Source organism: Pholcus phalangioides, unplaced genomic scaffold, assembly GCF_987345545.1.
Source record: "Pholcus phalangioides strain wild (caught in Gottingen) unplaced genomic scaffold, Ppha-v1.0 ptg000005l_1, whole genome shotgun sequence".
Lineage (NCBI taxonomy): Eukaryota > Metazoa > Arthropoda > Arachnida > Araneae > Pholcidae > Pholcus > Pholcus phalangioides.
In genome coordinates, this window is record NW_028301598.1 from 6,080,717 (window position 1) to 6,094,302 (window position 13,586).

The 13,586-nt window shown below is 31.6% G+C and overlaps 1 protein-coding gene across 1 annotated transcript in view; it reads right to left on the reverse strand.

Moving 5' to 3' along the window:
- The window catches only part of LOC149085786 (protein tolkin-like), a 57,001-nt gene extending 45,871 nt beyond the window's left edge, over positions 1-11,130 (reverse strand). The window contains exon 1 of the mRNA XM_089232185.1: positions 10,924-11,130. The gene's annotated coding sequence lies outside the window, so the exon portion shown is untranslated. The remainder of the gene's footprint in view (positions 1-10,923) is intronic.
- Positions 11,131-13,586: the final 2,456 nt, after the last annotated feature.

Sequence of the window (13,586 nt, forward strand, 5' to 3'; positions counted from 1 at the left end):
GTTGGATTTAATATATTTTTATTGTTTATTAGTTAAAATATTGTCACGCAGAATTTTAAGTAGTTTCATGAGATGAAACGAATCGTACTAATAGGCAAAACTAGAGACAAACAACACATGAATTGTTGTTTATGTTTCAGGGAATGATTTTCCCCGAATACTCCCACACACAGATGTGCGTGTACGTGACCTAGATTACAGACATTCCAAGCAAGGGGGAAAATCAGGGACCATCCCTATGGAACACGTGCTTGTTTAGGTACATGTAAAAGTAGACAGTATTTTGAAATTTTCTGCAGGTTCTTATCCAAGGCCGTCTTAAGAGCAACATGGGGGCTCCCAGCCATGTATTTTTTTCCTGAGATCCTACTTGGCAAATTCATTTGGTTATTCCTGAAATTTTTTACCAGATATAATTTTTGTGACGCTCCATCTTCTTTTGAAATCGCCCCAGCGGGGGAGTGCCCGGGTGGGCCCATGTGTTTACCACAGACCCGACATCTAGGGGGATCAGGGGGCTATTGCCCCCCACCCCCGGCTTTCAAAAATACACTATAAATAGTATATATACGTACATACAGTGAGTATATGTTCTTTGCCCCCCCCCCCCGAAAAAAGTTGAAATGACAGTCCTGGTTTACCATTTCATTCAGTGGCGTCAGAGCCAGGGGTGCAAGCTGAAGCACCCACGGTAATTTGTGGCATGGATCCGAGCACCCCAGAATTGATTAAGAAATTAAACTTTCCGATATAAAACTAAAGACGAGCACACACACCCAGTTTCGAAACAATTCCGACGCCCCTGATTTGATTATAATTTCAAAATAATATCAATTTAAATAAAGAAATCGTGTATTTACCTGTGAACTGAAATTCTGAAGAAATTTCATTATATTCTTTCAACTGATAATTTATTATATATATACTCTGGATTGTTTTTCAATATGAGTCCAAACTCGCATGACGAAAATATGAAGGAATGCCAAAGGCAGTTTCTCTAGTTTCTTCAACAAAAGTTGGCGGCGACTAGCATGTCAGTCGCCAAGTGATTGAGTCGCGTTCGATATTTCGTCGCCAAGACGCTAATTTCCTCGTGTGAGGGCGTCTAGAGCGATATACGTACTGGTCTTCGGGAGACGGTTTCTCTTATCAGTTGCCGAACTTTAGTTTCCCCGTGTGAGGAGGGCCTAACACTGTCATTAGAGAATCGAGATTTCGCTGTTATGTTAAAATACTTGTAGTTAGCCCCAGAGGCACCAAATTGCTGCTCGCGAGATGTTAATGGTGAAATATCGTAAAAAATCTCCCTGTGGCACGATATAACTTTTTTTTTTCATTGAGAAGATAAATGCTCCCTCCTGGCAACCCACGTATGGCGAATTGTCGGATAATCAGCATGGGTTCAGGAAGGGGAAGTCATGTGTAACTAACCTCCTTTGCTTCTATGATCACGTGACGAAGGCTTTGGGTAAGGGCAAAAATGTAGATGTTGTTTACCTTGATTTCCAGAAGGCATTCGATCGTGTCCAACATGGTAAACTCTTGACGCGTTTACACGAGATTGGAATTGGGGACAACTAGCTGAATTGGATAGAATCGTGGTTAAGAGATAGGTCGCAACGAGTTATGGTGAACGGGGAATTCCCTGGTTGAACAGACGTCACAAGTGGAGTTCCTCAAGGAAGTGTCCTTGGCCCCATACTTTTTTCACTTTTTATCGATAAACTCGATCAGGATATCGATGGGATTACTAGCAAATTCGCAGATGATATGAAGCTAATGGGGGTAATCGGGAATCAAAACGATAGGGAGTTGCTCCAGACCAACTTAAACAGGATTGCAGCATGGGCAAATGAATGGAGCATGACGTTTAGCGTTTATAAGTGCATGGTCGCTCATTTTGGTTCGAACAACCCACGGTTCTCTTACGAGTTGAATGGTGTCACTATCCCGGATGCAACTAGCGTCACCGATTTGGGAATTCTCATTGACGAGCGGCTTAGGTTTTCTGAACATTGTTCAGCGGTGGTCAAAAAAGTGAATAGAATGCTTGGTCTCATTTTCAAAAAGGTCTCTTCGCGTTCTCCTAAAGTCATTCTTCCGCTTTTTCGAGGCTTAGTTCGTCCTGGACTGGAGTATGCTGTAAGGTTTTGGAGACCATACCTACAGAGGGACATAGACTTGATTGAAGGGGTGCAGAGAAGAGCTACGCGTGTCCTTATTGGCACACAGGGCTTGAGTTATGAAGAGAGACTTCATTTTTTGAATATGTTTACATTGGATGAACGCAGGTGTCGAGGAGATATGATCGAAGTGTTCAAAATTTTCAACTTTTAGTACACCGCCAATCGACTGCTTTTACAAGGGGGCGCCAGTATCGGTTGGTGAGGGACAATGCAAGGCTATGGTGTCGCGGGGAATTTTTCTCTAATAGGGTTGTTAATAAATGGAATAGCTTACCCCCGGAGGTAGTAAATTGTAACACAATTGACACGTTTAAAAAGAAATACGATAAACATGTTGGGGTAAATCGAGAAGCTCTGTCCATTCTTAGAATAAGACAACCATAAGTATTCTTTATGGGCGTTGTATAATATTTTGTCATGTGTATATATTGTTTATAGTTTGTGTTAATTGCATTTTTAATTGGGTTGCTGTTTTTTTTTAAATATATGACATCCATATTTTTATGGGCATCTTTTTCTCCGCCACCTCGTTGGGCATTTTGCCTGTTGTGGCGCTGTATTTGTATTGTATTGTATTGTTATTGTATGTGGCATACGTACTTTCAAAAAAGATTCGAAATGATTCAGAAAATAAGGTGTGGTTATAGAACTTTCTGACACAAATACGTCGTCGTCATAAAAAATGTATCGAAGATATCGGATCGTTCCCGAAGGATGCTACAGAGTACTACAGATTTACATGATGTAAATTATTTCGACGGCCCTGATTGGAAGGACAACATGAGAAAATCGTAGGAGAGATCCAAAATTTGCTATAGAACTATGGAATCAGTTCGACGCGACTATTGACGGCTTTGTAAAAACCAATAATAATATTGAAGAGGCTAGCATAACTAGATAATACATTATATAACTAATACCATATTACATTATTAATTAGAATTATTAATGAAATTGTAATATTAGAATTAAAGTTATTAAATTTTTTAAATTTTCATAAATTACAGAAAAATACCTAAAAACTTGCTTAGCTCTTTCATATAGTTATAAAAAAATTACTACAGTCGAATCCCGTTTTAACGAATACCGTTATAGCGAAAATCTCGTTTTAACGAACACTTTTCTAATACCTCAAATAAGTTCACATAGGAACAATGCAAACAACCTGAAATTCCTTTATAACGAAATTTCGTTATTACGAAGTGATTTCTCCGGTCTCTTTGAGTTCGTTATAACGGGATTCAACTGTATCATATTTTTAAAAAAAAAAGTGTTATTTTCATATAAAAAGTATATACAATTATTTTTCCGGCACGCCCACGATCTCACGATCAATGAGCTTACATCGCAAAAGCGACAGAGCCTGGGCGTGCTCGGTTCTATACTATACTATACTATCAATTATAAATTATTTTATTTTTTTTGTATAAATTTCTCAGTGTGAAATTTTTGCGATTTGATTGCTCTACGGAATGTGCAATAATTATTGTCAAAAATTATCATTAATAATCTTTTTTATTAAGTTCTTAAAATTTTTATAAATTATATAAATTATACGCAAAAAACTAAAAAACAAAACAATAGATTTTTCTTTATGTAATTGATTTTCACCAACGATAAATTTTTGATGCAGCGCTCCCAACACCTGGGTCGGGGTACCAGGGGGAGATTGCACGTATACCTTCATGGGGAACTTAAAAGTTTTCATTTCCAGGGGCCCTTGATCGATCTCATTGTTTTCTTTCTGCTTTAACGTTGAAAAATTTGCGATAGCGAAAGCCCAAGATATATCCAGTCTGGGGTCCCCATAAAATTTGCGTATTCTGTCACGGGTAGTTGCGTGGGTGGGCCTGGATTTTATTCGTTGGTAAAAAACGAATACAAATGAAAATTTTTCACGGCACTCGCAGCGCGAGATGACCGACAAGTTTCCAAGTCGGGGCTCCCATGTTTACAAGTTTCCGAAGTCGGGGCCCCATGTTTACAGGTTTCCGAAGTCGGGGCCCCATGTTTACAGGTTTCATTTTGGGGGCCCTGGATGAATCTCATTCTTTTCTGTTGTAGAATTTGCAACAGCGGAAGCCCGAGATAAAGCCAGTCTGGGGCCCCACTAAAAGTATGCGAATTGGTGTCCCGGGTAATTGGTTGAGGGGGCCCTGGATTTTATTCGTTGGTAAAACGAATACAAATGAAAATTTTTCATGGTACGCGCAGCGGTGGATGACCGACAAGTTTCCAAGTAGGGACCCAATGTTTACAGGTTTCATTTTGGGGGCCCTGGGTGAATCTCATTCTTTTCTGTTGTAGAATTTGCAACAGCGGAAGCCCGAGATAAAGCCAGTCTGGGGCCCCACTAAAAGTATGCGAATTGGTGTCCCCGCTACTGGATGTGGGGCCCTGTATTTTATTCGTTGTAAAATTGATAAAAATGAAAAATTTTCGTGCCCCTCACAAGGGGGTGTCCGACAAGCTTCCAGGTCAGGGCCTCATGAAAATGTTTCAGGTTCTAATTCGGGGCCCCCCTGGATGTATCTCATTGGATTTTTGTTGTTTAACGTTGTAAAATTCGCAACACATCGGTAGCCCGAGATATATCCAGTCTGATGCCCCCACTAAAATTAAGCGAATTGAATCTGGGGACTCCCACGGGGAAGTTTTCTGGGGGTACTTGATGAATCTCATTTGTTTTTTGTTGCTTATTATTGTAAAATTCGCTTCTTCAGGAAGCGGTGCTTTCACACGTCACTTTCCGTAGCACGCTGATGAAGTGAGACGAAATAAACAAGATATGTTGTGAAGGGAAGTGTGGGGGTGGGGAAGGGGGGTTGGCCGCCAAAGGTGGCGGGGGGGCACAGCCCCCCTAGTTTATATTATAAAATATATAATTCATAAGTTATATAATAAATTATATCTTAACGTTATTGATAACTATTTCTTGATTGAATTGTCAAAAGTTATCATTAATAAACATCAATTTTAATTACATTTACCAAATTTATTACATTTTTGAAATTTTCATATAAATTACAGAAACAATATTTAAAAGTTATATAATTTTTTTCAGCGATTAATTTTTTATAAGGTATTGTTACCATGTGCAAAATATATATATTTTTTTTTGACTAATTTTTACTAATTTTCACGAATTTGAATGATTAATTATTTAACTAATTTTGATTTTAATTAACATTGGGATCGTTGTGATTAATAAATGACAAGTTTTCAAATTTATGAAAATTAGAAAATTCGCATTTTTGCTAATTTTCATGAAAGTTGGTAAATGTTAGCATTTACCGAAGTGCTGTGTATAAGCTTTGTTACGTTTACAAGCGTTTTTCGGGCTTTTACCAACTCGACTTTCGGCTTTTACCGTAACATATATATATTCAATAAAACCCCACTTAACGAACGCCCCTAAGATGCAGTCACCCCTCTTTTACGGCCAAATAATAATTTCCCCTTGTACAATGAAAGTATGCATTTCAAACCCCTGAATGACGGTCACCCCTCCCCTCTTTAACGGGTGAATTTATTTCTCTCGCCGGTATCCGCTAAAGAGAGGTTTTAAGGTAATTATCAATGATCAATTATATTCTATTTTTATAATATATATACATCACTAAAAAAATATTTAGTAAAATAAAACGCATAAATTGATAATTTTATTTCTTGACTGAATATGTAATAATCGCCGCCAATAATTATCATTAATATTAATTTTTTTATATTCTTCCTTTTCTTGAATTTAAAAATAACAACTTCAAGAAAAATCATCGATAGCGGAGAAACTATTCAGAATGGCGGAATCGCGCAAAAGGAAAACAGAATGTAAAAATTTTTAAATTTTGTTTTGCGATTATTCGACAATTAATTCAATTTATGAAAAATTCATGGAAAAAGAATTTTTTCAATTTTTGATTAATCAGAAAAATATATTGAAAATTATACCTAAAAACTATTAAAATATTCAAAATTACGTCATAATGTAATTTATTATAATCAGTAAATAATTTACACATAATTCTCAAAAATATATTTTCATATACGAAAATATTCTCATATGAAATACTAAAAAAATTTGTTTAAAAAAAATTCACAAATTAATGCGTCAGATAATTTCGTTTCTCGATCCAATGTGCAACAATCATTTCCAACAATTATCGATAAAATTTATTTTGAAATACTCCTCGTAATGATAATTATTTCATAAATTTAAAAATAATTACTTTTATAAAAATCGGTAGCACAACGGAAACTCTTAAAGAACACAAAATGGCTTATACAAAGTTATAAATATTTCTGACAATAATAAATAGTCAATTTATTTGCGAACTTCAAAGTTATGTTCTTCATATCTCCTATAATTCAAATACAAATTCAACGCCACAACAGGCAAAATACCCAACGAGATGGCTGAGAAAAAGATGCCCATAAAAATATGGATGTCATATATTTCAACGTATTATATTAATTCAGTATTATATTAATTATAATTATTCCTTGAATTTAAAAACAGTCATTTTAGAGGAAAAATCTTTGTTCGAGTGAAAACTCTTCAGACATTTAAGATATCGCAGAAAGCGAATTAAATTTTTAAATTTTAAAAATTGCTCGTGCGATTATTTTACAATAATTAAATTTATGTGAATTTCATGTAAAAATGAATTTTGATCAGTGAATAATTTCACACATTATTATCAAACTATATTTTCTTATACAAAAGTATTCTTTTATATAAATTACTGAAGAAATTATTTTGGTGAAAGCAAAATATTCTCGAAGAGAAATCATTGTCAATAATTGCCATTAATAGTAATTCTTTTATATTCTAATCTCAGTTCTAATTATTTCTTGAATTTAAGAAACATAATTATAATTAATGAAAATCGTTCGAAAGTAAAAACGAAAAACGTGGAATTGCGCTAAAAGAAAATTAAATCTAAAAATTTTAAAAATTGTTTTACGGTGATTCTATAATGATTCATAAAAAGTTTGTGTAAAAATTAATTTTTTTAATTTTTGATTTATTCAAACAATTATTGAAAACATATCTAAAATCTAAAAAAAATATAAATGATTTCATAATGTAATATATATATATATATATATATATATACGGTGGAACTTCGGTTAACGAGCAATTCGCATAACGAGTAAAAATTTTGAACAAATTTCGATTCGATTAACGAGCGATGATTCGCATTACGAGCGAAACTTTTGTACTTCGTTCATTTATTTTTACGTTTTCACAATTGAGCTCATGGTTTTTCGGTTTCATCCACACACGTGCTGTGAAATTATGAGAAATATTCTTCCTACAATCTTGGGTCAACGCGCCTAACTTGAAAAATGAACACCCTTACACGAACGTGACTGTTCACGATACGAAACTAGATGTAGCATTTCAACCACGCGTATGTGCACTTGCATTTTTTTTTTTTTATTCTTCTTGGAGAAAACTGTGGACTGATTACATTATTGAACGTGACTTCAGGGCTAGCTCATGAACAAGAGCCACCATCATTTCTGAATTCTTTTTTCTTGTGTCATTGAGCGAGACCATGGGACTGGAAGTGCATGAACAGCTAGTGGAGGAAAATGGTCATATCCACAGACGAACTGATACAATAGCAAGCGCTTATGCACGGGATCCCGTCTGAGGAAGACGAAGAAGCAAATGAGGAGTCCGTTAGTTCAAATGAATTAAGAGGTGAACAGAACGTAAGAATGTGGACAAAACTTTGTGTTGAAAAGAATCACCTCAAATAAAGTTGCAGCAGTAAATAAATAAATCTGTCCAACGATAGTGCGATTTGCCATTTCCAAGAAAAAAAGGTAAAACCAAATGTAATAAATAGGATTCCTTTTAAAGTCACACAAAAAGAATAAGTTTACAGACGGTGAGTGCATGAGTCGTCCTAAACGATAGTCTTCCTCTCTTTAATATGTAGACTAAGTTAACTTTGTTGTATTATTTATAATGTTGTTATTGTGTTGCATTATTGATGAATGACGTTTTTATCAGTCATTTTCATGTAAATGAATAATTGTGGAACGAATCATCCAAGTTTCCATTATTTCCTATGAGAAAGTTTGATTCGAATAACGAGTGATTCGTATAACGAGCGCCTTGGCGGAACGAATTAATCTCGTTAACCGAAGTTCCACTGTATATATATACAAAAAATATTAATCTTATATAAATTACCAAAAAATTATTTTGGTAAAAAAAAAAATTCACAAATTATATCACATAATTTCGTTTGGTATCGAATGAGAAATAATCATTGTCAATAATTATCGATCACTTTATATATTTTTTTAAATTCTCATCTTAATGATAATTACTTATTGAAATTGAAAATAATAAATTTAATAAAAATCAATGAATTAGAGGAATCTATTAAAAAACGTGAAATTGCTTTTACGAAATATATGTAAATTTTTAATTAATAACATTGTTGAAAATGTACCTAAAAGTTACAAAAATATAATACATTATTTCATAATGTGTATTATTTTGAAGTGATTATAACCGAAGAATAATCTTACGTATGATAATCAAAATTTATTTTCACATACAATCCCTTTCTTAAATAAATCGCTAAAAACTTATTAAAAAAATACCACAAACTAATGCCTGATAATATCATTTTCTCGATTTAGTGCGTAATAACCATTATTCATATTCTATTTATTTCTTAATTCTCATCCAAATGATAATTATTTCAAAAGTTTGAAAACAATAAGTTCAATGAAAATCACTGATCGGAAGGAAACTCAAAAAACGTTAAATTGCTTATACAAAATTGTTGATAATGAAAATTTCTGATGATAATGCAAACAATAAATTAACTTACGCACGTGTATTATATATTCCTTATATCTCCTATAGGTTGATAATAATAATATATTAATTATAGTTATTTCTTGAATTTAAAAATAATAATTTTAAGAAAAATCATTGCATGAGAAAAAACCTAAAATTGCACAGAAAACAAATTAAATTTTAAAACAATATGCTTATATAATTATTTTAAGATAATTAAATTTATGAAAGTTCCATGTAAAAATGAATTTGGACCAGTAAATAATTTTACATACGATTACATTATCAAAAATATGTTTTCATATTACATAAATATCCTTTAATCTAAATTAGTAAAGTAAGTATTTTGATGAAAATAAAATTTCTCGAACGAATACTGTCAGAGTAATAATCAATGTCAATAATTATCATTAATAATAATTTTTCTGCATTTTCATCTTGATTATAATTATTTCTTGAATTTAAAAGTAATAATTTTTATAAAATACGTTGTCCGAGAGGAATCTCTTCGGAAACACGGAATTTTGTGTAAAAACGGTTTTTTTTATTTTTCAATTAATGAAAAAAAATTATCTATAAAAAATTATTGAAATTTACCTAGAAATTATAAATATAATAAATTATTTCACGACGTATGACTATAACCAAAGAATAATTTTAGGTGTTTACGAAAATATTCTCTTTCTTATTTAAATTGCTGACAAAATTATTTCAGTGAAAAATAATTCACAAATTGGTGTCTGATAATTTCATTTTTCTATCGAGTGCAATACGAGTGTGTTTGTGCCCATATTTTTTTATTTCTTAATTCTCATGCTAATGATAATTATTTTAAAAATTTAAGAGAATAATAATTTCAATAAAAATCGCTGAGAATATATATATATATATATATATATATATACAATTATTCTAAAATAACTATTTGTAAAAATTTCATGTAGAAATTTTTTTTTAATTTTCAACTACCAAAATATATTACTAAAGAAATTATTTTCTTTAAAGAAATTCATGAATTAACCTTACAATTTCATTTTCTAATCTAATGTATAATAATCATTATCAATAATTATCAGTCATATTTGATTTTCCAATGCTCATCTTATAATTCTTTCTTAAATTTAAAATTAATAAATTTTCAATAAAACTCGCTTATCGAGAGGAAGCAATGAAAATTTAAAAAAACGTGAAATTGCTTATACAAAATTTTATTACAGCAATTTCTATTCAAAAATCTGACAAAGAACTGTAAATTACATTAACCCATGCGTCAATATTATATCCTTTACATCACTTATGATTTAATAATAATTATTTATTAATTGCAATTATTTCTTTGATGTGAAAACAATAATTTTAAGAAATATTGTTGTTCGAGTGAAAACTTCAGAAACGCTGACTTGTTCAGAAAGCAAATTAAATTTAACCAATTTGAAAAAATAATGAAATTCTGTTTTAATTGCTTGTTCTATATTAATTCATTTCATGAAAATTTCATGAAAAAATTAACTTTTTAAAATTTTTATTTTTTGAAAAAATATTGGAATTAAAAACTATAAATATATTTCACAATGTGTAATTATAACCTAAGAATAATTTTGCACATACATAAATATTCTTTTTGTTACATAAATTACTTTTAATTTTAAGAAAAATTATCCACTAATAAAATTATTTTAATGAAAAAATAAATTAATAAGTCTTATAATTTTATTCGATCGATAATATATAATCATTGCCCATATTCTATTTTTTCTTAATTCTCATCCTAGTGATAATTATTTTTAAAAAAATTTCAAAAAATAAATTCAATAAAAATCGCTGATTGAGAGGAAACTTAAGAAACGCGAACTCGCTGATACAAAATTATGGAAATTTCTGATAATAATGAATGGAAAATTTACTTACGAACGTCAATGTTATATTCCTTATATCTGCTATAATTTAATAATTATAATAATATTTCTCCCCACGTTTTCTGTTCTTTCAGCTTGGCGAATTCCCCGCCGAGTCCATGAGCTCTTTTCCCAATGATACCATCGTCTTTTGTCAAAATGCCATTGTAATCATCTCAACTCAACAACAAGCAAGATACACCGTTGACAAGGGAACTATAACAACTCCTTGCCAAACACCCCCGGCGAAAGAAGTTTTTTAAGGCCTTGGCGACTGTTTCCGCAAACTTTTCGCGCCAAATCGTGAGTTTTACGAAACATATTAACAATACCATTCGATTTTTTAAGGGATTATATCTTAATGTTTGATTAAGACCTTAAATTAGTTCAGCTATTGCATCAGGATAGTTGGTGCTGAATAGAGAACGTTATAATTAGAAAATTATCTTCTTTTGGCTCTTGTTTAAGATAACTTTGGTGGTGGGGGGGGGTTACTGAATTTTTTTTATTTTCACTGTGACAATTTACGGCTTGATGTCACGTCACCTGTGGAATTATGTTGAGGAACTCGGTTATGAGAATATAAGACGAGAGTTATACCGCCGTGACTCGTCACTGAAGTGACATGCGGTCCTGTGTCTCGTCACTGAGACAATGTAAGGTTTTGTGATGGATATATGAGATAAATGAGGTATTATGAACGCGTGTATTCGAATTCATTAGAGAATTAGGACTTGATAAAATAAATAGTTCCATAAGTAATGAAAATTTGATGTTGATGAAATAATTCCAGAACCAATTAAAAATTAGGACGTAGTTAAAGAAATAATTCCAGAAGTATTGGAAATCAGGACTTGATTTTAGAAATAGTATTTCGAAAACTAATGAAAATTAGGACTGATTGACCAAATATTTCCGCAAAAATTAGGACTGATAGAACAAATATTTCCATAAAAATTAGGACTGATAGAAAAAATATTTCCATCAAAATTAGGACTAACCCAAAAAATAATTACATAACTAATAAAAATTCGGTCTTGATGAAAGAATTCCAGAACCAATGAAAATTAGGACATAATTAAAGAAATAATTCCAGAACTATTAAAAATTAGGACTGATTGAAAAAATATTTTCATGAAAATTAGGACTAAATTAAAAAAATTCCAAAAATAATTAAAATAATGACTGAATGGAGAAATAATTGGACACCTAATATATATAAAAATTCAGACTAAATAGGAGAAATAATTTGAAAGGTAATGAAAATTAGGACAATGAAAGGACCAATTCCAGAAATTATCAAAATTAGGACTCAAGAAGAGAAATAATTCCAGAACTTATGAAATTAGGACTTGATGAAAAAAATAAATCCAGAACTAATCAAAATTAGGACTTGATGAGAAGAATAATTCGAAAACTAATGAAAGTTAAGACATGAAAGAAACCATTCGAGAACCTATGAAAATTGGGATTCAATGCAAGAAATGATATTAGGACTTGATAGAGAAAATAATTTCAGAACCAATGAAAATTAGGATTCATGAAAGAAATAGTTCCAGAGTTAATGAAAACTATAACTTAATGGAAAAAATAATTTGAGAGCTAATGAATTCAGAGTTCATGTAAGAAATAATTAAAAACAATGAGAGAAATAATTCTAGAATTTTGATGGAATTTCGATAATAAGAAAGAAATATTTCCAAAATATAAATGAAAATACATAATCGATGAAAGAATAAATTTTATAATTAGTGAAATTCCATGTCCCCTTATTATTATTGGGCCCCTTCGGTCACTTTGTAGGAAATGAAATTATAATGCGAGTTTGAAAATATATAATTGTCATTTGAATGACCTTAGGCCTCAGGGCCACTCTTACCAGACGAGTGGCCCGATGCGAGAACAACAATGGGGGGGGGGGGGCCTTCGCTGAATGAGATGTCTCATCGAGGTCCGGGCGCAGGGTCCCAAATCAAACAAGGATAACAGAATTATTAAAGGCTTTCACTGATTCCGAATGCTAACGAATTTTCATTAATTCTAGAATTATTCCTATCATTAACTTTCAATTATTTCTCTCGTGAGTTCAGAATTTTAATTACTTCTCTTTACATCCACAATGTCCTAATTTTCATCTTTTCATTCATTTCTTTCTTGAATTCTGAATTTTCACGAGTGTTCTGGAATTATTTCTTCCATCAAATCCTAATTTTTATTCGTTCTGAAATTATTTCTTTTATCATTTCCTAATTTTCATTAGTTTTGGAATTATTTCTCTCACTGTATCTCATTAGTTCCATTTCTCATTGGTTCTCAAAAGATATTTCTCTCCCTTTCTTCAAGTCCTTATTTTCTTTAGTTCTCGAATTAGTCTTTGCATGAAGTCCTGACTTTCACTAGTTCTCGAATTATTTCTGGTATGAAGTTCATCAGTTCTTGAAACATCCCCTTCGTAAATTTCTAATTTTCATCGACTCTGAAACTACCTCTTTCATTAAGTTATAATTTTCATTAGTTCAGAAATTGTTTCTCTTATTTGTCCCATTTTTCATTAGTTCTGAAATTATTTATTTTTTCTATTAGTTCTGTTATTTCTTTCTTATATTAGTTCTATTATTTCGTTCTTCTGTTAGTTCTATTATTTCTTTCTTCATAAGTTCTTGAATTATTTCTATC